The 23568-nt window shown below is 48.4% G+C and overlaps 1 protein-coding gene across 5 annotated transcripts in view; it reads right to left on the bottom strand.

The window, feature by feature from the left end:
• Positions 1-12305: 12305 nt before the first annotated feature.
• The window catches only part of YPEL1 (yippee like 1), a 71896-nt gene continuing 60633 nt past the window's right edge, over positions 12306-23568 (bottom strand). For all 5 annotated transcript variants that reach the window (XR_012155067.1, XR_012155069.1, XR_012155068.1 and 2 more), the window contains exon 10: positions 12306-12815. The gene's annotated coding sequence lies outside the window, so the exon portion shown is untranslated. The remainder of the gene's footprint in view (positions 12816-23568) is intronic.

The raw sequence follows: 23568 nt of genomic DNA, 5'->3' as shown, positions 1-23568 counted from the left end.
CAAGCCTTGATTTATGCATGTAGCAACCTCCCTTACCTTCTCCAGAGCTACACCTAGCAGAGTGTAAATAGGCACATTCCCTATCCCACCTGCACTCTAATAAGCTCCAGCTCCAGCACTTGTCCTGGCTTTAGAATTAACAAGCCTTTGGAACTTGGCAGCACATCAACGCCATCTGTACATGGACACCATGTCACACACAGCCATAGGCATGTCCTCATGTCTCACCCCAGTGGCTGAAGGGTTGTTGCTCAAACCCTCCAGAGTCAAAGCACATGGAAAGTTCAAGCCAGGAAAGTGAAACACTCTGCAAGGCAGAAGCTTGTGAAGACAGGAAATTGGGACGGAATCTGTTTTGCAGCCTCCACTACGCTGGCTGCATCTGCAGGGACAATAAGTAGCTTATGCACCTACCTCGTAACTGCCCACTCAGTGATCTCAGGGCTTTAGAAAGACAAGTATCTCTGTCCCTATTTGCACAGGCAAGGACCAGTGATTTGCCCAAGCTCATATAGCAAGTCTATGGCAGAGTCAGGAAGAGAACCCAGGCCTCCTGACTCCCAGAGCTCTCCTATGCCCACTGAATCCTGCTGCCATGTTGGGAAGGGCCCTGAGACTGCACTGGAGGGAAGAAGAGGCTGCATGAACAATGGTACATCAGGCTATGCAAATGGGCAAGAACAGTGGCACCTTCTTGTATGCGCTGGAGATCGTTACTGGTGCAGAAATCCCACCCGAGGGGATCCTCTAAACAACAGGCTGTCCTGTGAACGAGCAGGCAGTGCCCCTCCCTCGCCGGGCATGGACAGTTCCACCCACTGACTGCATACATCATATTATCTCTTGCCATAGTTGCAGCAGCTCTTCCCAGGAGGAGCTCTGGTGCAAACAGGCCCACCATGCGTGAGCCACCCTGCTGGAAACTGGCTGTCCTCACTGGGCCCAGCCCGCCATCTAGGCGTCAGGTTTCCATTGGAGACGGGGCAAAGCCCCCTCATTTCAAAGGCAGACTCTACTTTCACCACAAATGCTGTAGCATTACCCTAGCTGGGGTTTTGTCTGGGATACCACACATGGCTAAGGGCAGGGATCATACAGCTGTGAATCCCGCAGGATGATAGCGGGGACCATCCAGCCTAGAACAGCTCAACAGGGGAAGGGGAAGTCGGACTGAAAATATTTAAATGCTGGTTGAAGAGCATCTGTTCCAAACCCCAGAGGTTTTTTGTCTGAGCTCCCCCATCTGTCCCCTGTAATCAGTCCTCTAACAGGTCAGGGCTGTGGGAGCGGGCTTTGAAAGCACAGCAGGATCAAAGTCATGCCCCCCCCCCCCCAGAAGTGATTTCAACCCTAACAAAGAGACAAAGGCTGCCTTTGTCCGGCTCCTTTGCCTCATCACCATTTCATAGGGGGCTTTGGGGCTAGTTGCAGGAGATTAGTGAGTGATGTTTGCTAAGTTGGGCCAAACCGCTGTGAGCCAGAAGAGCCCAGGCGTGGAGGGGAGAGCTGGAAGTAGTGAGCGTCCGGAGGACTAGAGTTTTACGTTCTCCCCCTCCTTTGTCTTACCTATCACCTCCACTCTTAGCTTCTTATTAATCCACACAGATTGTGGCCTTTTATTTTTAACTCTTATGCCTGCACTCTGCTTGCCCACAGGCTGGACACCACCTGTTCAGCTCAGCTCCTCCAGCAAGGAGCCTTTTACAACAGCAGAGAGAGAGAAAAAGCTCCTTAAAGGTACAAGACCGCCCCACTCTGCAATTTCCCTTTGACATTCCCCACCCACCCCTGCCAGTCTTTCCTCTCATATAATTCCTCCTGAGATGCCAAGTAGCTGCCTTCCTGCCTTGCAGTGCTGCTGCAGTCAGACGAGACAGGGCCTGTGGAAGTTTACATGGTTTGCAGATGGGCTGCCCAGGCATGGGTCGTGTGTCTCTACCATTGTGAGTCAGCTCCGCAGTGTCCTCACTGAAGGTGCCCCAGAGAGCATTGCTGGGGTGGCAGCCAGCCCCCTGTACCACCTAGTGGTCCCAGCTACACTGAGCGGGTGTAGGACACCCTAGTCTTCACGGGGAGGCAATGCTGCCTTTGTAGCTTCGGCTCCACCCCGTTCCCAGGCTTATTTAAAGCCACCAAAGATGAGACACCAGGTTGGACCACCTCCCATTCAGCCATGCAGAGCCCCAGTGGAAATCCACTCATGAAACCAGGGACCCCATCTGAGCCAATGATCTTGGTGTGAAAGACTCCTTATCCCATTACCAGCCCCCTGGACCAGGCTGTCGTCTTAAAATGTCAGTTCGTTCCAAAACTATCCGACTGGTTTGGCCTACAGCCTCCTCTCGCTGCCCTTCAGATTGCAGCCCCGACCATCCCCATGCAGCCTAATGCAGGGCTCACCACAAAGGGTTAATTAGCTTCCCTGCCCCTCCACGTCATCATGTTAAAGGCCTCATAATATGAGCTATTGTCATCATCTGGTTTGGACTCAGATTCCTGTTCAGTGCTGTATGCGGCTTTTAATCAAGCCCAGCTCTGACTCACCCTCCGCTGAGCTTAGAAGCTGCTGCCTTGGTGACTTCATCCTCTTGAAATAGAAAGCTGGGAAGGGAACTGTCTCTCCCTTTACTTTATACCCATATAAACACACACAGACACACGCACACACTCCCAGATCCCAGCCCCTGTTGCCAGGGAACTGTCAGAGCCTAAAGCCAGTAACTGAGCTTTGGTCTTGCTCTCCCCAGAGACACACGCGTTCTGGCAGCCCACGTTTAAAAAAAATCCCAAACACTCACACTGCCTGGCCTGATGAAAAGAGGGTCAATTCTGCAACTGACGTGGCCCAGCTTTTCGATTTGCCCTCACCCCCTTTTCTCACTCTCTCCTGCCCTTGCATGTCTCTCTCCCTGTGTTCCATAAATAACGGAGAGATTCCCCCAGGTACCCAAATTTGATTCTGGAGTTTAGAGCTGGTTCCATCGGGGGCGGGGCTGTTCAGAGCATCACAGAGAACGATCAAAATCCCCAGAGCGCAACCCCAGTGTACCACAGACTCCCATGGACCGAGTATGGTAACTGAACTATACTCATGCCTCCTGCCAGGCTAGAGTAATGACTTTGGGAGACAATTGCACCTCTTTCCCCTGCATAATTTGCTAACCAGAGCTCCTCTGAAGCTGGTGTCATGGGCTTACAATGTCAAAATTTTAACACCTTGGAGAAAAAGCAGACAGGATAAAAGCCTCCACTCTCAAGTAAACAGGTATCAACAAGACACCACGTATCTGACAGTGCTGATGAGTTACTAACAGCTACAGCACATCACAGAAAATATCTGACGGCAGCATACCATGTGCCATCTGCTGCATATTCACCTGAGTAATGAAAAACCTTCAATTCCCATTAAACTACTAAGATGGTGACTGCCAAATAGAATAGCTGGTGACAAATAAAACAAGCAGGTAACAAATAGAGTTAGCTTAACTATTATTTATACAAAGCTTCCTGCATTTGGGAGGCAAGGTGTAACAAGGACTACGATCAAGTGCAGTGTTCATTTAGGATGTAATCCATCTGCAAGCTGGGGACTAGCTCCTGCATTAACAAAGGGACAGATGCCATATCTAATAGCTGTTTTCCATCTCTTACTACTGTGGTCCACATTGTATTTTCCACTGCATGCATCTGATGAAGTGAGCTGTAGCTCATGAAAGCTTATGCTCAAATAAATTGGTTAGTCTCTAAGGTGCCACAAGTACTCCTTTTCTCATTGTGACTTTTGTTACACCAGTGGAAAGTCACAGCCATGCCATGGAAGTCCCTGGAATTACACTGCTGTAACAGAGATCAGAATATTCATAGATTTTAAGACCAGAAGAGACCATTACATCATCTAGTCTGACTTCCTGTATGTCACAGGCCATTTGATTTCATCCAGTTCCCCCTGTATTGAGTGCAGTAACTGGTGTGGGACTAAAGCATGTCTTCTGGAAAGGCATCCAGTCTAGCTATGAAGCCGTTAAGAGACAGAGAATTCACCACTTCCCTTGGGACCAAACTTCCAGTAAACTGAACCAATTATTCTACACTACCTGACAGGCAGGCCAGAAGGCGCCTCCATTTGAGTTGCCCGGTTGAACCTGTGGTCTTCCAGGTCTTCTCATTCTTATCAGTGTTTTAGCCAAGTTGTCCTTCAGTTTCTGCAGGGATAGTGCTTCAGCCAGCCCCCTCCCTTATTCCTGTTCGTCCCTTTAAATGGACGTTGGGGCTGAGAACAACCAAGGACGTACATCAGCCTTTGGCTTATTGTACTCGAAAGGTATCGCATCATGGCTTGACGTTTGGCTCGGTTGTGGTTTTGTTGAGCAAGAGGCTAGTGACTTTCCCATTAAGGGTTTGAGGGCGTTTTTTAAGGGACGAAGTCAATGGGAGTTGGGTGCCTAAGTCTTCGTTGTGCCTTTCAAAATCTCCCCTTCAAATATTAATCTACCTGGGAGGAAACTAAATAAGTGGTGCCTGCAATCTTGAGCCGCACAACGAGTGTTCATTGAAAAATGTGCAAGGGCTCTATTTGCCCTAATTGAAGCAGGAGTTCAGTGTCCTTACACTTGGAAGCTAGGCAGCTTGTGACGGGAGCCAGCACCAATGTGCTTTTCTGCCGAGGAAGAGCAAACAGATTCTTCCAGCCTGCATGACTTATTTTTTTAGATTGAGGGAATCAAGGCAGAACAAAAGTAAAGCCTCTGTGAGAGAGCGCAGTGGGTATTTCTCTTTTGACATGCTGCACCAGCTCTGCCTCACAAAATGGCTGCTGATAGGTAACTCACTACACAGGCTCAGTTACCTATAGGTAGGTGCATTAGTGCAGGAGGTCAATTTATGGTGCCTCTTCCTCTGTGCGGAGCAGTAGGCATAGTTCCAAACTACTCCAAAAAGGGGGCCTGGCTACCAGACTAGCCAGCTCACCCCAATCCCAAATGGGTCATGGTCTCCTGGCTGTGGGTTGGGGTGCGGGCCCTAAGCCACTGGCCACATTAGCCAGGGGTGCATGCTGTCTATTCTCTACTGTGCCTTATGGCTACTCACCCAGAACTCCTCTTTCCTACCTTGGCAGGGTAACAAGAGTAAACACTCCTTTTCCAATGGCTTACTCCTGACAGGAAGGGCAGGTTTTCACCCTCGCTTGAATGAGGAAGGTAATTAATAAACCTAGCCTGTGTAAGCCAGGACAGCATGGAACTAAATTAGCGAGCAAAGATGACACATTTTAATGAATAACGATTATATCAGAAAGGAGGAAATGATCTTTTCTGGCTCTAATAGCTGAAGATCCAAAAGCTATTGGCCTGTCTCGTGGAGGGTTGCGCTAACGAAGGAGTCGCACTGCTACACATCTGGGCCTTGAAGAGCAACTTCAAGGGGCTGAGATTAAAGAGGGCAGCCTCTTCATCATGGGAATGGACAGGCAACGTTCTGCCTTTCATCTTCTTTTTGCAGCTAAGTTTATCATAGTATTTAACAGCCCTTTCCTTTGAAACCCATGGTCTATCTTGGCACCTGAGCTGGCAATCCATGGAGCTATGAAAGACTCATTGCATGGGACGTTGAGGAAAGAGTAGAATAACTGAAATCATGACCAACCTTGCCTCGCTCAGAAAGAGGTCCCACCAGCAGAGCACGAAAAAGTCACCAGAGCCACTTAAAGCTACCGGTTATATGGCAAAGCCCTGGGGATACCAGGAGAGCAACAACGTTCTTTTGCACTGCATCGACCACAGGGACTAGACCCATGTCTGGTGCCATTGGGGTCAAAAGGACCCCAAGGCTGAAGACTATGTCAATGATCAATGGACAAACACTTTCCACTGAAGTCAATGAGAGAGCGCTGATCAGTTCTCCAATTGGTGTCCCTCTTCCCACCAGCACTCCTCGGGTATAAACTTCATCCTGGGGCTAATCTCACCTGGGTGTTGGGACATGTTCCTATCCTCCTCATTTCTCTTCTGTCTCCCTTTACTAGCACAGGGAACTTGTCTTCAGGCAGCCAGCCTTCTGCAGTCTGACTTGGGGGAAGGGGTTTCAGAGCATTGGCAGTCATCTTGCCAGCCGGCCTGCTCCTGCCCTTTTGGGAAAGGGCTCCTTGAGCTAAGGGGCACAGCTCTGAGGGACAGGCTCCCAGAATGCACTTGTGTCCTGTCCAGCCAACCTCCTTCTGCAGCCCACGGTCTGGGGAAAGCGAGGGAGTCTTCTGTCCATGTGACTTCTTCCTCCGAGAACAGAGGTTCCCACACTTCTTTGGCTGAGCCTCCCTTTGGAGATTCACGTTCCATGCATGCCCCTCTCGTGGGAGCTGGCCAGTGGCGGATTTGCCGCCCCTAGGCCCAGAAATAATTGCTGCCCCCCCCAACCCCAAGCTCGCCTCTGCCTCCCCCCCTGAGCACCCCGCCGGGTCTTGCTTCTCCCTGCTCCCTGCCAGTGTTTGTGCATGAAACAGGTTCGCAAAGGAGGGGAGAAGGGGTGGAAACACGGCACGCTCAGGAGAGGAGGCGGGGCTGGGGGGGGGCGGGGATTTGGGGAAGGGGACCAATGGGGGCAGGAAGGGGGCAGGGAAGGGGTGGAGTTGGGGCAGTGCAGAGGGCGCAAACCAGCACCGGGGGGGGGAAGCAGCCTCTGGCTGCTATTATAAATTTGCCGCCCCCTGCAAATTTGCTGCCCTAGGCCTAGGCCTTGTCGGCCTCAGAGTTAATACAGCGCTGGAGCTGGCCATGCGGGGGAGGGGTACCTGGTAGCCATGGGGAGCATTTCTCACCTTGTGACAGTCGCGAAAGCCTTTTCCTCCCTGCGGCTGTTAGGTGGTCTGGGCTGCCAGGATCCACCTCCCTCTCCCTGCCCTGGGGCAGCGAATGGGCTGTGCTGGTGGGCGGGCCAGGAGGGGAGTGGAAGGCTGCACCCCAGGAGTACTGGCCCCGCCCCATGCTGGACACAGCCCCTGACCCCAGCCCTTCAGCACAGCTCCATCAACATGCCCCGCACAGGCTCTGTCCAGAAGGGGATGTGGACGTGGCTCTGTGGCTGCAATGAAGGGCCGGGGTCAGGAGGAGGCTCTGGCCAACAAGGGAGTCAGTACTCACAAGCTGCAGCTCGCAGACCCAGAGTCCATGCCGGCCTGCCCAGCAGAGGGGAACTGCTAGTTGTCAGCTGCAGCATTGGGGGACTGGGATGGGCCGGGAGGTCCTTACACCCCCCACTAACCTTGTCACCCAGGGGTATGTGCGTCCCACTTTGGGAACTTCTGTCCTAGAGCCATGGCACATCTGAGCAGCCTCCTAGCCAGCCATGCTTCAAGGCTGTCCCAGGGGCACCGGGCTGCCGTATTCAAACTGTATTCATACAGGTCATGGTGCACAGCCCACAGAGACATGGTGGCATGGGAATGAGTCAGTCTGATGTTAGCCTCTCCGTTTCATGGGTAGAGCCAGGAAAAATCAAACCAGACAGGCCAAAGGGGAGGGAGAGACCAGGCTGGCCGAGGGGAGACCAGTTTGCATAGCAGGGAACTTGTTTCAGATTCCACATGTTCCTTTCTCAGCATCTCTTAGAAGCTTCCACTGCAGCTGGTTCCTCTAAAAGCCAGCAACCACCTGCTCTTCCTTACCTCTTGGATCAACAAGGGGCTCAAGCTGAAGCAGGTTTGCTGTGGCACACTGGGTGTTTTGATGTCTCCTCAGCTTCGAGGCCGAGGGCAAGGCGATGGGGCTGCAAAAGGACAAATCCGGACATGAGCTAGTGCAAAGCGGTTTGTTGCCTGGGGCAAGGAGTGGGAATTTTGTGAGCAGTCTCTGGAGCAGCAGCAGCTTCTAAGCTCTGGGGGTTGGTGGAACGCTAGCGAGCGCTGACTGGCGACTTTGTTCCTTCCTTGAGCTTGCCGGCTGCTGTGTAAAGGTCAGCCAAGATGGGCAAAGCAAGCTTTGTGAGCAGACTTACTTTTAGCTAATTTAATTGTTTGTCCAGATTTTTCTCTTTGCTTTTATTTATTTTTTGGGGGGCAGTTTAAAAACAAAAACCTTCAACCCACCAAAAAAATCCCAGACTACAAGCTGCACTCTTTCCCACGGTCACCCGCTCCCCGGCCCATCCTGGGATGGGTGATGCCTTTTCCGCCATGTCCCTTGCCTGGCAACTCCATCTACAACAAACAGCGGTGTTCTGGGTACCGGTAACATGCTATGGAAACTCTGATCCCTAGATCACGGCTGTAACCTGGCCCAGGGCAGCTGTGTCTAAGAGTGACTTCATAATCAGACAGCAGTTCACACAGGCCGCCGAACAAAGTGAGTGATGTCAGTTTGGGAGCAAAGGTCCATATTAGCCACAGGAAAACTTTACCGAGGATTGTGGGGGATTCTCCATCACTGACCATTTTTAGATCAAGACTCGATATTTTTCTAAAAGCTCTGCTCTGGGAATTACGTGAGGAAGTTCTCTGGCCTGTGTTTATACAGGAGGTCAAAGTAAGTGATCACAACTGTTCCTTCTGGCCCTGGAATTTATCAATATTAAAACAAAACACCACCTACCACCATTGACCCTTACTTCCAGTCTTCAATGGAAGTAGCGGGGACAAAAAACCTAACTTGTGTCAAGCCTGAGCTGATAAGTGTATGGAGGAGATAGTATGATGAGGTTGCCTATAATGGCGCATGGCCCATTTTCAACAGCTAGCAGCAAATACCTCCAATGGCTGGAGATGGGGCACAGCGTGGGGGGCAGGGGTGGTGTTTGGAAGGGCTCTGAGTTAGAACAGAGAATTCTTTCCCCACATGTCTGGCTGGTGGGTCTTGCCCACATGTTCAGAGTCTAACTGATTGATTGCCGTATTTGGTGTCAGGAAGGAATTCTCCTCCAGGTCAGATTGGCAGACACCCTGGGGGGTTTTGCCTTCCTCTGCAGCATGGGGCACAGGTTACTTGCTGGCTTGAACTAGAATAAATGGTGGATTCTCTGTAACTTGGAAGTCTTTAAATCATGATTTAAGGCCTTCAGTGACTGGGCCAGAGGTTACGGGTCTGTTGCAGAAGTGGGTGGGTGAGGTTCTGTGATTGATTTTCTTTTGAGATTTTTGGGTTTTAGTGCCCTTTCCACCCCTCACTTTTCCCCGTGGAAAAAGGGAAACTCTCACTCTCTCTTTTTATTTTTAGGAGTGGAAAATGGTAAGAGAAAACCTTCTCCATTAAGTAGGAGTGGGATGGACACTCCAGAACACTCTCAGAAGAAATATTCCAACAAAGAAAGTTTGCTGTTTCGATTTTTTTCTTTGAAAGAAGAAAAAAGAAAAACAGGGAGAGAAAAAGAATTATGAAAAATTTCAAATGACAAACCTTTAATTGTCCTTTGGACATTTTTGGCAAAAATGGAATTTTTAAAAAAAGAAAAGGAGGACTTGTGGCACCTTAGAGACTAACCAATTTATTAGAGCATGAGCTTTCGTGAGCTACACCTCACTTCCTCACTTAGCTCACGAAAGCTCATGCTCTAATAAATTGGTTAGTCTCTAAGGTGCCACAAGTCCTCCTTTTCTTTTTGCGAATACAGACTAACACGGCTGTTACTCTGAAACATGGAATTTTTAGTTTTTCTACTAGCCCTAAGTCCGGGCCAGAACATTTACTGGGTTCCCCATTCTTCCTTCTCCTAGTACTGTGGGGTATTGCTCTACATGCTATTAAACAGCCAGTGTGGCACACCCCACCGATGTGCAAGGTCACCCCATCCACCACAACTCACCTCTGAAAGGTGTTGGGATCCTTCACGTAGGGTTTGTGAAGTGCTTTGAGATCCTTGCAGGACACAGGCCATGGAAATGATCAGAAAGAAGCTATTACCACCAGAGGACTCCAGCTCCCCAAGGTAGGTTAGACCCTGAGAGAAAGGCCAGTACTAGAGATCCTGGACACACAGATAACTCCAGTCACTGTGCATTATTCCAGCAGCTACCAAACAGAATTGCTCCTTTTGAGTTAAAATCCATTCACCTCCCAGCATCAGCTCATTAAAACATTTGTTGGGGAGGGATACTCCAAGCTCTTATCTTTTAAGATCAGCCATATTAGGAGCTTCTATTCCAGAGTTGCTTCTCCCCTAAGCTTCTCAGGAGCTGTCTGACCTTGCTCACACGCTGCTTCTCCAGGATTCTGTTAAACAGGATTTATCCAATAGCACAAGTCTGGTTGAAGTGAGCCACAGTGGTAGAATAGCGGCACATTAAGGGTGAAATTCCCCCAAGAACCAGCCCAAAGCCATTTGCCTCTGCACTGATAGTGAAAGTAGTGTATAGAGACTGTACTGGCCCAATGCACTAGGGTCAGTTTCACCCTAAAAGGGTGACTTGCATACAGTCAGCTGCATGCCCCATACAATAGAAGCTTCAGTCTTAGCTCCGTATCCAGGACCCTACCTGCTGCTGAACAGCACTTAAAGTTCCTGCAACTCAGCCCAAGTTCAGCTACTGTGGTTGAGAACAATTTTCAGATGGGTTAGTTGGGGGGTTGCAGGAGGGAAGGGAGGACACTGTAGCTTTTTGTGAACATCCAGCTTTTTATTTAATACATTTTTTAACCAGAGATCTCAGTTAAGCTTTTAATGGATGGGTTCCTGGCCAAAGGCAGCTGCAAATTGATTGCAGCCGAAATGGCAAGTGAAGACAAATATAGTGCAGGCTGCCTACAGGGAGAATCCACAGAGGAAACTGCACAGACTATTTCTGGTGCATTGTCTCTGCTGCTCACAGTATATCAAATCTTGGTTTCTCCTTAAAACTATTTTTCTGTGAGACGTAGGGAAAGTCACTTCTCTGGGGAAGGAGCTGAGCGTTCAGCTCTGCAGAGAATTCTAGGCCAAATGGTTGTGTCATTTGTTTAAGAGCCTGGGCCTGTTAGCTGCCTGAGAAACGAGGAGTTCGTTGGCAAGAGGTTTGGCTGGAGAGCCCTGACAAGGCAGAGTGATCCTGGGATCTGACCCAAGGTTGATATGGTTGGGAGGGAAACACGAAATAGAACTACCGAGTCTGTATATTTATCCAAACTGATTCCGTTTGCCTGTGAGCACAAATAGCTTGGACTAGAACGTAAACTGTGTTTGTCAGTCTCTGATAGACACCACACAGGAAACATATTGAGCCAGGTTCCTATTCCACATGCACCTGGTGGAACACTGTTGATTTAAACTCTGTTAGTTCAGAGTGGCATGACTATAAAGGAGACCAGGCCCTGACACACTCTGTATTGAGGAAGTCTTTGGAGCACATTAATTCAACAATACCCCACATCACCAACCATATGGAGCCTGCAGTAGTGCCATCCCCCAGAAGTAGAACTCCGTAGGCACAACTATAGGGTCACTTCAAATCCTGCTTTGCCCTGAAACTCAAGTGGGGAAGAGTTTGGAATGGTGTGTGGGTTTGTGGCGGTTTCCAAACTCAATGGGACTCTCACAGCTGCACAGAAATATGAACAGATACTAAAAGCTCTTCTGCATTTTTAACCTTTTATATCTATAGTGGTAGAATTCATAACAGAGTCACCCTGATCTGATAAAAAGATTGTGGTCTTTGAGTACCTTCAAATGCTGAATTGACTCTGCTCAACCTCAAGTTGGTTCTAGTCACCCTCTCCCAAAACACACTTAATTGTGTTTGGGTTGAAAAAAACTAATATTTTGCTCTTAGAGCTTGTGACCAGTGGTGCCTGGGGGCAGCCCTCACTGGAAATCCCAAGGTCAGGGCAGGCTGCAAAAGGGAGAGTAGATATCCACCAGTCTGGGGAGTAACACTGAAGTTAATCTCCCCAATCAACCACAAACTGTGCTTCTTATCCCCCACACTGGTTATCAAGAAGCAAAAAAAAGAAATCACACAGCCCCATTTATTGCTTTTCAGTTTCCTGGCTCCCAATCAGCACTACAGTGAGAAGTTATTTAATAAACTCTGCTCACATATACAAAATGTTCTTCTAACCCCAAAGGGTCAGTCACATTACCAGGTCAGTATAGGTTTGGATCTTACCCCAAAATACCACACTGCCAGCCAGTCCTTTAGTGTCTAAGGTCTTGTCTACACTGCCACTTTACAGCACTGAAACTTGCACTGCTCAAGAATGTGGAAAAGAACACCCCCCTGAGAGATGCAAGTTTCAGCACTTCCCTGGTGGGGGTGGGGTTTTTAAGTGCTGGGAGAGCTCTCTCCCAGCACTGGTGCCGTGACTACACGGTTAAAGCAGCGCTTTAACATTGGCAGTGAAGACATACCCTAAAATTAAAGGTTTATTATAAAGAAAAAAGAAGAGAGACGTTAAATGGTAAAGCAGTCACATACATACAAAACCGTCAAAGTCCATAGATCCGCTTCCTAGCAGTATTGGTGAGTTTGCTGGCTTGAAAGTCCCAACCACAGCTTGGATGGGTCATTCAGCCCTTTGTTCAGAGCTTCGGTTTGTAGCAAAGCTCCTCCAGAGGTAAGAAGCAGGATTGAAGACCAGATGGAAGAGCTGCAGCTGCCTTTTATAGTCTTTTGCCATGCGGCCTGTGATCCCTTTGTTTCGAACACAAGCTGCGCAGCACATGGCTTGGAAGCCTTTTCTGTCCATGGGCATGCCCCTGCATGCCTGGCTGAGTCATAAGATGTATCTGCTTTCTCTGCTGGGTCAGTTGTAGAGCTGATGGTCCTTAATGGGTCATCAAGCAGGCTAGGCAGAGCTGATGGCAAACTGTCTGGGGGTGTCACCCAAAAGTATAGCACACGTTTTGTAATACAGACACATCTATAACCCAAAATACAAAGGTGATACATGAGATCATCAGATTTGACAAATCATAACAGTTTTGCAGATATCCTATTTGGCATATGACAACTCATTGCACTTCTACAATATTAATATTCATAATATCCTCAAGTGTCCCCAGATTCCGTACAGCGTCACAGAGCTCCTTTCGGCAAAAAAATCTCAAAGCACTTTACGAGAGGGAGTTTTTGTCTCCATTTTACATATGGAGAGATGGAGGCAACGAGGAATACGGTCAACATTTTGAAGAGGATCCATTGATTTTCAGTGTCTAACCGGACACCCCTTAAGCCTTGTATTCAGTAGCAGTGGGACCCTGCAACTCCTCCTGAAGTGAGTGGGAGCTACGAGTGCTCAGCACCCCATAAAACCTGAATCGAGTTGGGCACCCAAAAATCAGTGTCCACTTTTTAAAATTCAGGCTTTGGTGACCTGTCCAGGGTAACACATGAAGTCAGGGAAGAAGCCAGTAGTCCCAACTCAGTCCTCTGGTTCTAGTATTCACTTATAGTTTGATCTAGAGTAGAGATTCTCAGCCTGGGGGATCACACACAGGTGTTGGGGAAGGAAATCACCATCACAGTCCTTCCCATGTTGTATGGGGGAGGAAAGTTCTCATATGTGAAAAGGGGGGTGCAGTATGGAGAAGGCTGAGAACCAGGCACCACTGCTGAGGTTATACGACTGCAAAAAAACCCACTGTTCTACCTCCCATGCTATTTACTACAGTCTGAGTTACTAGATTCCGAATTTAAACACCCAGCATTTGGGGGTGGGGTATCATTCGATTAACCCTCTCACCACCATAGATTCCAAGGCCAGCAGGGTCCATTGTGATCATCTAGTCTGACCCCCTGTAGAACTTCCCCAAAATAATTCCTTACAGTGTATCTTTTAGAAGAACATCCAATCTTGATTTTTAAATAGTCAGTGATGGACAAAGATCCATGGTAAATTGTTCCAATGGTTAATTATTGTCACTTTTAAAAATGCACACCTTATTCCAGTCTGAATTTGTCTAGCTTTGACTTCCAGCCATTGGATCATGTTATACCTTTCTCTTCTACATTGAACAGCCCATTATTAAATATCTGTTCCACATGTAGGTACCTATAGATTGTGATCAAGTCACCCCTTAACCTTCTCTTTGTTTAGCTAAAGAGATTGATTTTCTTTGAATCTAAGGCATGTTTTCTAAGCCTTTAATCATTCTCATCACTCTTCTCTGAACCCTCTCCAATTTACCAACAGCCTTCTTGAATTGTGGGTACCAGCAGTAGACACCGTATTCCAGCGGTGATCACACCAGGACCAGATATGGAGGTAAAATAATCTCTCTACTCCTACTCAAGAGTCCCCTATTTAACTATCCCAGGATCTTTTTAGCCCTTTTGGCCCTAGCGTCACACGAGGAGCTTGTGTGTAGCTGTTTATCACCACAACCCCCCAAGTAAAAGGGGGTAGCTGAATGGGACAGCGTGGACACATATGTTTATACGTCGCCTAGCCCAAGGGATCCCAGGTCCATGGCTAGGATTCCCAGACACTATGGTAATACAAGTAATAGACTGGGCTGGAGTTATGTAAACATTCATGTGCTATCAACTAAGAAGCGAATGCTTTTTAAACTGGCGATGCTTGCCCCGTAAGCTGGGGCTAGGCTGAGGCTCCAGCTTCACATGGCTGTCAGAGAAGCAGGCGGCAGTCGAAGGCGGAGCTGACTTAGGCAGCGTCTGGCTCTCTTCAGCTCCCTACCTGCTTCAGCTGCATTCAGCAAAGTGCGTGCGTTCATGCAGGGCAGACCCACTGTGTGTGTCAGTAAGTAACTGTGTCATGTTTAAATAACACCGCTCCTAGTTACACTGGCTGCCCCCTAGAAGGAAGTAAAGCAAGTGTGGGAGGGAAGGAACTAGGTCAGAAAAAACACACTGAAAAATGCGACAGGACACTGAGGATACTCTGAAGGTAGCAAGAACATTTCCTTGGCTGGAGTTTGATTTACCAACAGTCTCTGCAGCTTGATTCCTAGAAAAGAAAAAGCCACATGCAATGTGCATGCCTGCTATTTTTATAGGTCCCAGTGTGGACATTCCAGTTCATTTAGATGAAGCTAGCTTTGGAGCATGCATATGCCTATGTACTCGGGGGGGCGGCTACAGCTCAACTTTGCCTTGGCGTACGTTAAAAATTCAGCCCCCAAATGCTTCATGCAACATGCACATGGTTGGACCCCACTGTACTTTCAGAGAGGGCAAGCAGGGCAGTATCTGAGGTGCAGTGGCGTTTCGGGGAGTCCAGGGCAAAACTGGCTCAACCACTGTGCAGCAAACAGAGGGTGGAGAAGAAATTATGTTGATTGGAAAACTCATATGAGATGTGGTCATGGAATAAACGTTAATGGAAATTGAACGACGGGGCATATTATGGGACAAAGACCAAAAAGGACACACACCGCTGGGTGCACAGAGGCAGAGGATTGGAGTCCTGGATAGAAACTCCACCCAGACAGCTCGTTCAGAACTGGGGGTGGGGGTCTTGAATTTGAACGATCTGCAGTTGGCTCCTAGAGCAAGGGGCAGAAAGTCTGTGGGTTGTGTCCTGGGAGGAGAGGAGTCAAGCAGGGCTGGGTCTACATAGCAAAGCAATAGGGCTCGGACCCTGGGTGCTGATCTTGGAGCCTTGAGCCCTGCAGGGACCTGGGTCTGAGCTTTGGGTTAGCACAATTGCAATGTAGGTGCCGGGGTGGGGTGGGGTGGGGTTTAAGATTGAGCACAGTCTTATGTTACCGTATAGACATAGCTTCAGTTTGGTCTGGGACAGGGGTTGCAAATGTGTCCTTTGAGAGGTGGGGGTGGGGCAGGAAACACGAATTACACGGGTGAGAAAGACTCTGCATGTTCCAGTCTTTGGAGGCTAGGGGGTCAGAGAATCCTCAGCATTGTAGTTTGCACTGCCTGAAATCACGATGGGTGGGACAGGTCAGCTGGGCTCCATACAGAGGCTGACGTAGCTGTGGTCCTTGCAACACTGACTACTTCATTAGGGAAACAAGGACAAGATTAGAAAAGCCAAGGAAAGGCTACAAACAGGGCAGTTTCTCCTGCACTTTAGCAGCAGATTTTCCCTTCTGTACACAATCTACCATACTCATCACTGCACGTATCAGCAGGTTAGTGCATTAGTGTAAATCCAGACCTAGCACCTCATCCTCTACTGCCCGACACCCGTTGGAGTCATTTTCACTTGTATAAGGCGAATGGAAAGTGTTAAATGTTACCTGATCAGAAAGGTTTCGCAAACGTAAGTCACCCTGGAGTCTCTGACAAGGAGAGTGGGGTTAAATTAGGTTTACAGCAACACTGTGGGTATGTCTACACTGCAAGGAGAGCAGCATGCGTAGCCATAACCGAGTGACAGACATGCCCAACATGCGGAAAAAAAATGCAAAAATTGGGTTTGTTTTTTGGCTTGTACCTTTTTTTTTTTTTTTTTTATTAGCTCCTGGCAAGCAGGGGCACGTGGGGGGGGGGGAAAAAGAGAGTCATGGGTGCACACTGGGGCCACCACAGTCCCAGACTGCATGCCGGGGGCGGGATCTAGTCATGTAGACGGTTTGGGGTTCTTAGGGATTGGCTTGTTTTGAAATGGGGTTAGCTTGATTTTTGGCTTATTGTGAAAGTCGGGGTGCTTATTTACCACGTGAAAGTTGGCAACCGTGCTGAGCGAGCTTTGATCGAGTTCGCTCCAAGGGCAATCGCAGTCCAGGCATACAGAGGGTCCTGCTGCTGTGATTTCATTGCTATGCTAGCTAAGTCAATGCTAGCTTGGACCTGGCTACATATGGTGCAGTCACACATCTGAGTGCAGCTCAGACATGCCCTATGGCAGAAAGAGAGGCCTTTTGTTTGCTCCTGAATGCACTGTAGCCTGCAGTCTGTTAGGCCTGGGGGCTAACCCCAGGTTGCCCTGCCTCCAGCTCCTGCTTGCCTGAGAGAGCTCCGTCCTTCTCGGGGCGGCAGATATTGCAGACAATGTTGGTACCAGGGGAGAGGTGGGTCTGATACAACTAACTGCTGGAATTCTTAGTTGCACCAGCCCTATGCCGGCTAAAGCGATTACACACACTCGTCCCCATCTCCTCCTGCTCTGCATGGCTTCCTGGTCATCTGCATTCATGGAGCTTAATCTGCATTTTTCTGTGCTTTTACAGCCACCTTTGTCAGGGAGAGTGAGGCCTGAATGACAATCAGAGCCATGCAGAGGCTCAAGGAAAAAGTTAATTAACTTTTATGGCTCTGATTGTTTCACAGGGAACATTTCTGCAGTGAAGGGAGCTGGAGGGTCACATTTTAAGGCACAGATGCCCCCAGCCCCAGCCCATTAAGGTAAATGGGATGCTTATTCACTAAGAATTTATAGGGTTTTTAGACGCCATTGGTCCCTAGTGGAGATTGGCAGACACAGAGTATTAGTCAAAATCCAGACAGCACCACACACCAGTATGAAAGAGGGAATTGATTTAAAACCTTAGTACATGGGGAGTCCAACTTTCCCTGCTTTGTGTGGCTCCTCTGCCTTTGATTCAGTTCATTTTTCCATCTCACTTTTGTTCTTCACCCTTTGCCCTGTTGCCAACTTGTGGCTGACCCTTAGGCAGTCAGCACAGACTAATAGCCAAGTTCCTAGTGGACGGTGCTCCCAGGTACGGGAGAGTTGGGGTGGGGGGAGTTGGATGTTTATTTGAACCAGCCCCTGCCTACAGAAGAGTGGAATTATTTTACACTTCTGTTGGAACCCCCATGAAGTGCCCCCAGAAAAAGGGATTACACTGGATTGACGACACCACTAACTGATATTCCCAGCAAGTCTGTTTCGACCTTGGCTTCTTTTCCCAGTCCTGCCATGGGGGACTCTCCCTCTCCATGCCACCATCACATGAGAGGAGTGACCAAGATAGTATGTCCAGAGTCTTTGTGGCAGCCCCAGAAGTTGCTTGAGTGAGAAGCCCAAGCTGCTTCTGCCTGGAGAAGAAAAGGAAAACTTGGGTTCTGAGCTGATTTGCTTCTGCAATGACAGCAGGCGTTTCAGCAACACCTCTCTGCTCAGAGATGCTCTGCACCACCCGAGTTCATAGTGACAAGGGCCAGTCCCCACACACAATCTGCAAAGATCCATACTGCGCTCTCAAGCAAATAGCCAGAGCTTTTCTAGTGCACACGGCACAGCCTCTCTCTTGCCGGGTTCTTTAACCCCCAAATTAATAGCGATGCCTTTGCAGAAGCTTGAGAACAGCTTTCTTTTCCCTTTTACGTTTGTTCTTTTCTGAGCAGCAGACACAGGTTTGCTTCTCAGCCCTGTGGATCCCATGCCATAAAAAAATCTAAGATGGCTCCTTAGTTTTCTTGCCTTTTTTGTGCACCACCAGCCTCTCCCTTAAAGAGATATTAGCCCCAAAACAAAACAAAGGTTAAAGGTGGTCATTTGGGACAGGGCAGTTCTCACTGCCGATTCCTGCAGGGAAGTCACTAATGGTTCATCAGTCCAGGTTTCGTGAGCCTCGAGATGTGCTGCAAGACATCGAAGGTCAGCCAGGACTTGGTTGGAGTGGCCACTTTCCACAGGGCCTTTCCATTCATTTAGGGCCTGAGCCAGCATCCATTGAAGCCGATGGAAAAGCTCCCATTGACTTCACTGGGCACTGGATCAGGCTGTAATGGTGTAGGCCAATATTCCATAACTCCGATGTGCAGGTGGCATTGAGGAGGGGAGGTGGCGCATGCTGCGTTGGCAAATCCCTGGGCTATCCTGAATGTCAATCAACTTACTGCATCACGTCTCTCCCAGCCCTTCCCTAATAGTGACTGAAATACAAGAGATGGTCTTGAAAGCACCATGCTTTGTACCCCGTGACTGCCTTTGCCGGGTGATCTCCCAAGAATGCACTTTCTCCGATGGATACTACCTTAAGGGGCCCGATTATTATTTTAAATAGCAAATCTGGTCACTTTTCTTTAATGCAGTCCCAGAGGAGGGTTTTGGCAGCTGGGAGCAGAGGTCAGGTTGGGAGCACTTGTCATTGCAATGGGGCGTGACGCGATTCAGCCTCCCGCCTCCATCCTGTCTTCTGGCTCTTCATATCGGTTAGGACTTGCTCCCTGCCTTTAGCGACTATGGGATCCAGCTCTCTCTCTCTCTACTTCACCCAGATTTCATGCCTCCCTAACGAGCCGCTGGATGCAACACAGTCGGGGGTACTCCAAGTCCCAAAGCACAATGTCTGGAAACTGGGTCACTTGCACTGAACTGAGCTGCCAGCTGAACTACGGGGCTTGGACAACGGATGCATCAGCTGCAAGCCAAGCTGTGGTTACAGTACAGTTTCCAAGTACTGTGGAAACACTTTGCTATGGGATAGCCCCAGGTGCCATTTCTGCAAGCAGCTGCCATTGCTACATGAAGGGGATCATTGCTACGCAAATTATTGTGCTCGAGCAATTGCTCACGATCACCACAAATTAAGGGCATAGCGCTTCCCCACCAGCCATGGCTCTCACTCCCTGGCACTGCAGGAGGACCCTAGCAAATGCCACATGCACACATTAACGAGGAGAAAGGCCCACTTCAGATTAATCCTAACAACCCAATGCACAAAGCCACAGTGGCTGGACGACAAGGACTCTGTATTTAGAGACACTGCTTGTCTATGACACCATTGGCTGAAATTCAGCCATTCAGCAGGGAATCTGCTTTCAACTGCTCTAGCCAGCTGGCTAATTCTAGGGGACATTTCTGATTGACAGCTTGTCAGGAGAGCAGCAGCAGACAGTGGATTGGCAAGGGACCAGAACGACACTTGTTGAAGCCTAGCAGAGTAAAATTGATGGGTGAGGTGATGGGAGTTATCCCTGCTTTATTATTACTGGCAACCTTTATTTACCAAAAAAAAAAAAAAAAAAAAAAGGGCCCTGGAAAATAATGTGTTTGCTTCTCATCTAGTAGATCTTCCAGAAATAAATCATTGTTTTAGAACACTCGGCAAGAAGGGAAAATCTGCTGAAAGCTGCTCGAGTTTGTATTGGCGTTAGTCAGCCAAAGAAAGGTTACAGAGTATCCCAAAGTATGAAGAGAAGAGTGAATCACTGCAGGGAATCACTTCATGTACAGAAGCAAAGCCGAGGGGGTGTATTAAATATGCTAATAAGATTATAGGCTATAGTAGTTTATAGCATCCGTGTCATTTTCTAGCTTTCATCTGAAGCGGCTACAAAAGGAAATAACTTGTTCTCTCCCAATGCATCTCTTCTATTTGAGGATCTAGGAAAAGGGGAACTGCCCCACTCAGTCCAAAATGGGGAGAGGAAATCAGAGCTGAAAGCAAGGAAAAAAAGCTCGAATTTAAGGGTAATAAGAGAGATGCTTTCTAAGGAGAAGAGTGAAGCAGTCAACACTATGCAAGAAGTTAAATGGTAGGAACGTCTGTAAGCAATTCTGCAGGGAGGTAAGGTGACAAGACTGGCCAGCCCTGTAGCCAACATGTAAGGACACAAGAGGAATGTCTGCAATGATGAATGTTGGCAAAGTCTGCAAAGATTTCTTCTATGCACTTCTATCCACACACCCCCTCGCCTCCACACACAAAATCTGTGGTGTTTCTACTCTATTTACATCCCAGAATTCTACAGGAAGTGTCATATAGAGGGGCAGAGATCCTGGGGTTGCTTCCAAGCATGTCTAATCCATGGAGAGCCTCTGTGTTTAAAACATATTACAAAGATGGTCACCTTATGGGTGTGGACCTTTTAGGAGTTGTGCCCTTAGTTATCCCAAAATGACCTCACCTCATCACCATATGCCCTAGATCAGCACTACTCAAAGTGGTGGTCCGCGGACCAGCACTGGTCTGTGAGCCATCGGCTGCCGGTCTGCGCGCACATTGGGAAAAAAAAAAATGCCGGACCCTCGCATCAGATAGCTTTAGAAGCACTGCGGACCCTCGCATCAGATAGCTTTAGAAGCACTGCCCTAGATTACTGCATTTTCCCTCTATGTGAGTTTTCAGCAGGGCTTTTCCATCCCTTGCAGCTTGTTCAGAACAGCCCATGCATTCCCTTCTTGGTGTGACTGATCACACTACACTCACCCTGCCATTTTCACCCTGTCTGTCTATACAGTGGGGGGGTTGTCTTTAAGAGGCCACTTTTTTTGAAGCCCACAAGGGTGCAGGCATTGGGTATATCCAAGACCTCAGCCTGATGACTATCTCCACTCAGCTTGCCTTTGAAGGGTTTCAGTATTGCACTTGCAATCTGTGCCTTTGCCATGGTGGGCCTTGGCACGTGGCACTTGCTAACCCTCACTGCATCCATCTCAATCCATTGCACCTCATGGTAACGAAGGCTTGAGAAGGTAAAACGCTTTCCCCAAGTTTAGAGTGCCTTCGGGGGACGTGGTTTCTAGAAGCTAGAACAGGTTGAAACTTGGAGGACTGAGTCCTGGGCTGGTGCAGGTTTTTTATCCCCCTCCAAACTCTAAAAGGAGGATAAAAGTTATTTTGAGACAGGCATCTCTCTCATATAATCTGAATTATAATGGCACATAAAGAAAGATTCATAATTCACCTGCCTTTAAAAACCATTCACTGGAGGGAGGTTTAAAATATACCTTAACGTTCTAGACCGAGAGGTTGCCTGTGGGTTGCTTTATCAACCTATGACATAAAAACAGTGAAATGATCCTAGACGTCAGGATTTATACAGCTACATGTGTTTTACTAAAGGATGAATATTCAAAGGATGAGCAAGACTAGTGGGAGTTCAGCGCCTGCTTGCTCTGCCCGTGAGAGTCTGAACTGCACTAGGCACTGGGTTGACTTTGCTTGCTCATCTCGACTTTGACGTGCATTCAGCTTCCATTAAAATCAAGTCTTTATAGTGCAAGGAGGCCTTGGGGAGGAAAATAAAATAAAACCCAACCAGCTGCCATGTCTTACTATAATAGTATTCAAAGAAGATACCAAGGATATTTCCTCAGTGGCTGCACAGATACATTTCCATTGAGACCAAGGAACAGGAAGTTAATTGTATTGTAGGATCCTCAGCCCTGAAGTCTGATGCCTGTACTACATCGTACTGTAGCCATCTGCTCCACACATGCTTCTGCTCCCGTGGTGCAGGTCTTTCTAAACATAGGTGAGGTAGGTATTGAGCATTCCAGACTAAGAGAATGGCAGCAGCCAAAGTAAGACGCATTTCTAGCCTACTGTAAATAAAACTGCAGGTAGACAATTATTTCAGGGCACTTGAAATGCTGTGTGCATTTCCAGCACTCAGACAAGAAGCTAATGAGCTCTACAACCCCTTCCATGCTGTCCCCAGGTTAACAAAAAGGGAGAAGACTTGGGAGTGCAGTAAAGGGGTTAAATTCCAGCTGAATCTCCAACTCTGAGAAATCCAGCAGGGCCATCTGGGCCAGATTGGAAACTCCACACAGTGCGAGAGAGGAATTTTGAAACCCTTTGAACCAACAACCTACATCTGGTACATAATTCAATTACGAGTATATTTCATGCCTAAGAAGAGCCAAGCTTATTTTTCAACACCACCGGTGACATACTAGAAACCAAAGTTGGTTCCATCAATACTGCATGCCTGCCAGGTGAGGGGTCAAACTGGAGACCTTATTGCGAATCTTCTGAATGGCATATTACAGAACCTTCAAATACCATTAGTCTAGGAAGAGCCTAAGGACAACTGCTCCTATGTTCAGAACTCCCACATGGATACAAAGATTCTCTCACTCACCACCACACTACTTGAAGGTTACAATAGCCACTCCAGTGCAAAGTTTTGAACTATCACGTGTCCTTTGCACTAGCTAGTGAAAGAAGGAAGGTAGAGTGGTTAGGGCACTAACCTAGGATCTTTGAGACCTAGGCTCAAGGCCCTGCTCTGCCACAGCTTTCTTGGGCAGGTCTTAATCTCTCCATGCCTCAGCTCCCCATCTGTTAAATGCGGATACTAGAACTGCCCAACCTCACAGAGGGGTTCTGAGGCTAAATACATCAGAGATCGAGAGGGGTTTGGACACCACAGTACTGGAGGCCTAGCTAAGACAGGCAGGCAGTGAACACAAAGCTGTATGAAAAAGGAAGAGGTGGGGGGGGGGGGAGTAGCTTATTTTAAGAAAACCCTAAATTTAACATCTGATTCTCAGAGTTGAGACTTGACATCTCTGCACTCTTGTCACTCCCTTTCAACTGCCCCGGGACCCATTCGCCTGCTTCAGCCTTCATGCCTCCTTCCATGTAGAAAAGTCACACTGGAAACAGACTGGAGTTCTGCTCGGAGGCCCACCTCTCATTAACAACAGTGACGAAAACTTGTCCCTTCCACCCAGAGAAGTCGGTCCAATCAATGGTATTACTTCACCCACCTTGCACCTCATATCCTTGGACCTCCACAGCTAGAGCCCCACAGCAAACAATGACATTGACAGACATTCCAGCCAAATTCAATCACAACCATGCGAGCAATGCTGACGCAGCCTCCTCCTCGCTCGAGCAGAGGAAGGCCTCAAAGAGAAATGAATCAAATGCACCCTGGTGGGGGAATCAATCCCTCTTCAACCTACGGACTACGCTTTGTGCACAGCACTGGAGTCAGTAGGGTGCTTCAAGACAAGAGCCCCTTCCACCCGCAGCATCCTTTCCCTCACCCCTCCACTCCCTTCATTC

Source organism: Lepidochelys kempii, chromosome 15 (genome assembly GCF_965140265.1).
Source record: "Lepidochelys kempii isolate rLepKem1 chromosome 15, rLepKem1.hap2, whole genome shotgun sequence".
NCBI classification, from domain to species: Eukaryota; Metazoa; Chordata; order Testudines; family Cheloniidae; genus Lepidochelys; species Lepidochelys kempii.
Note: the sequence above shows the minus strand (reverse complement) of the source record. Positions and strands in the feature narration are given on the sequence as shown.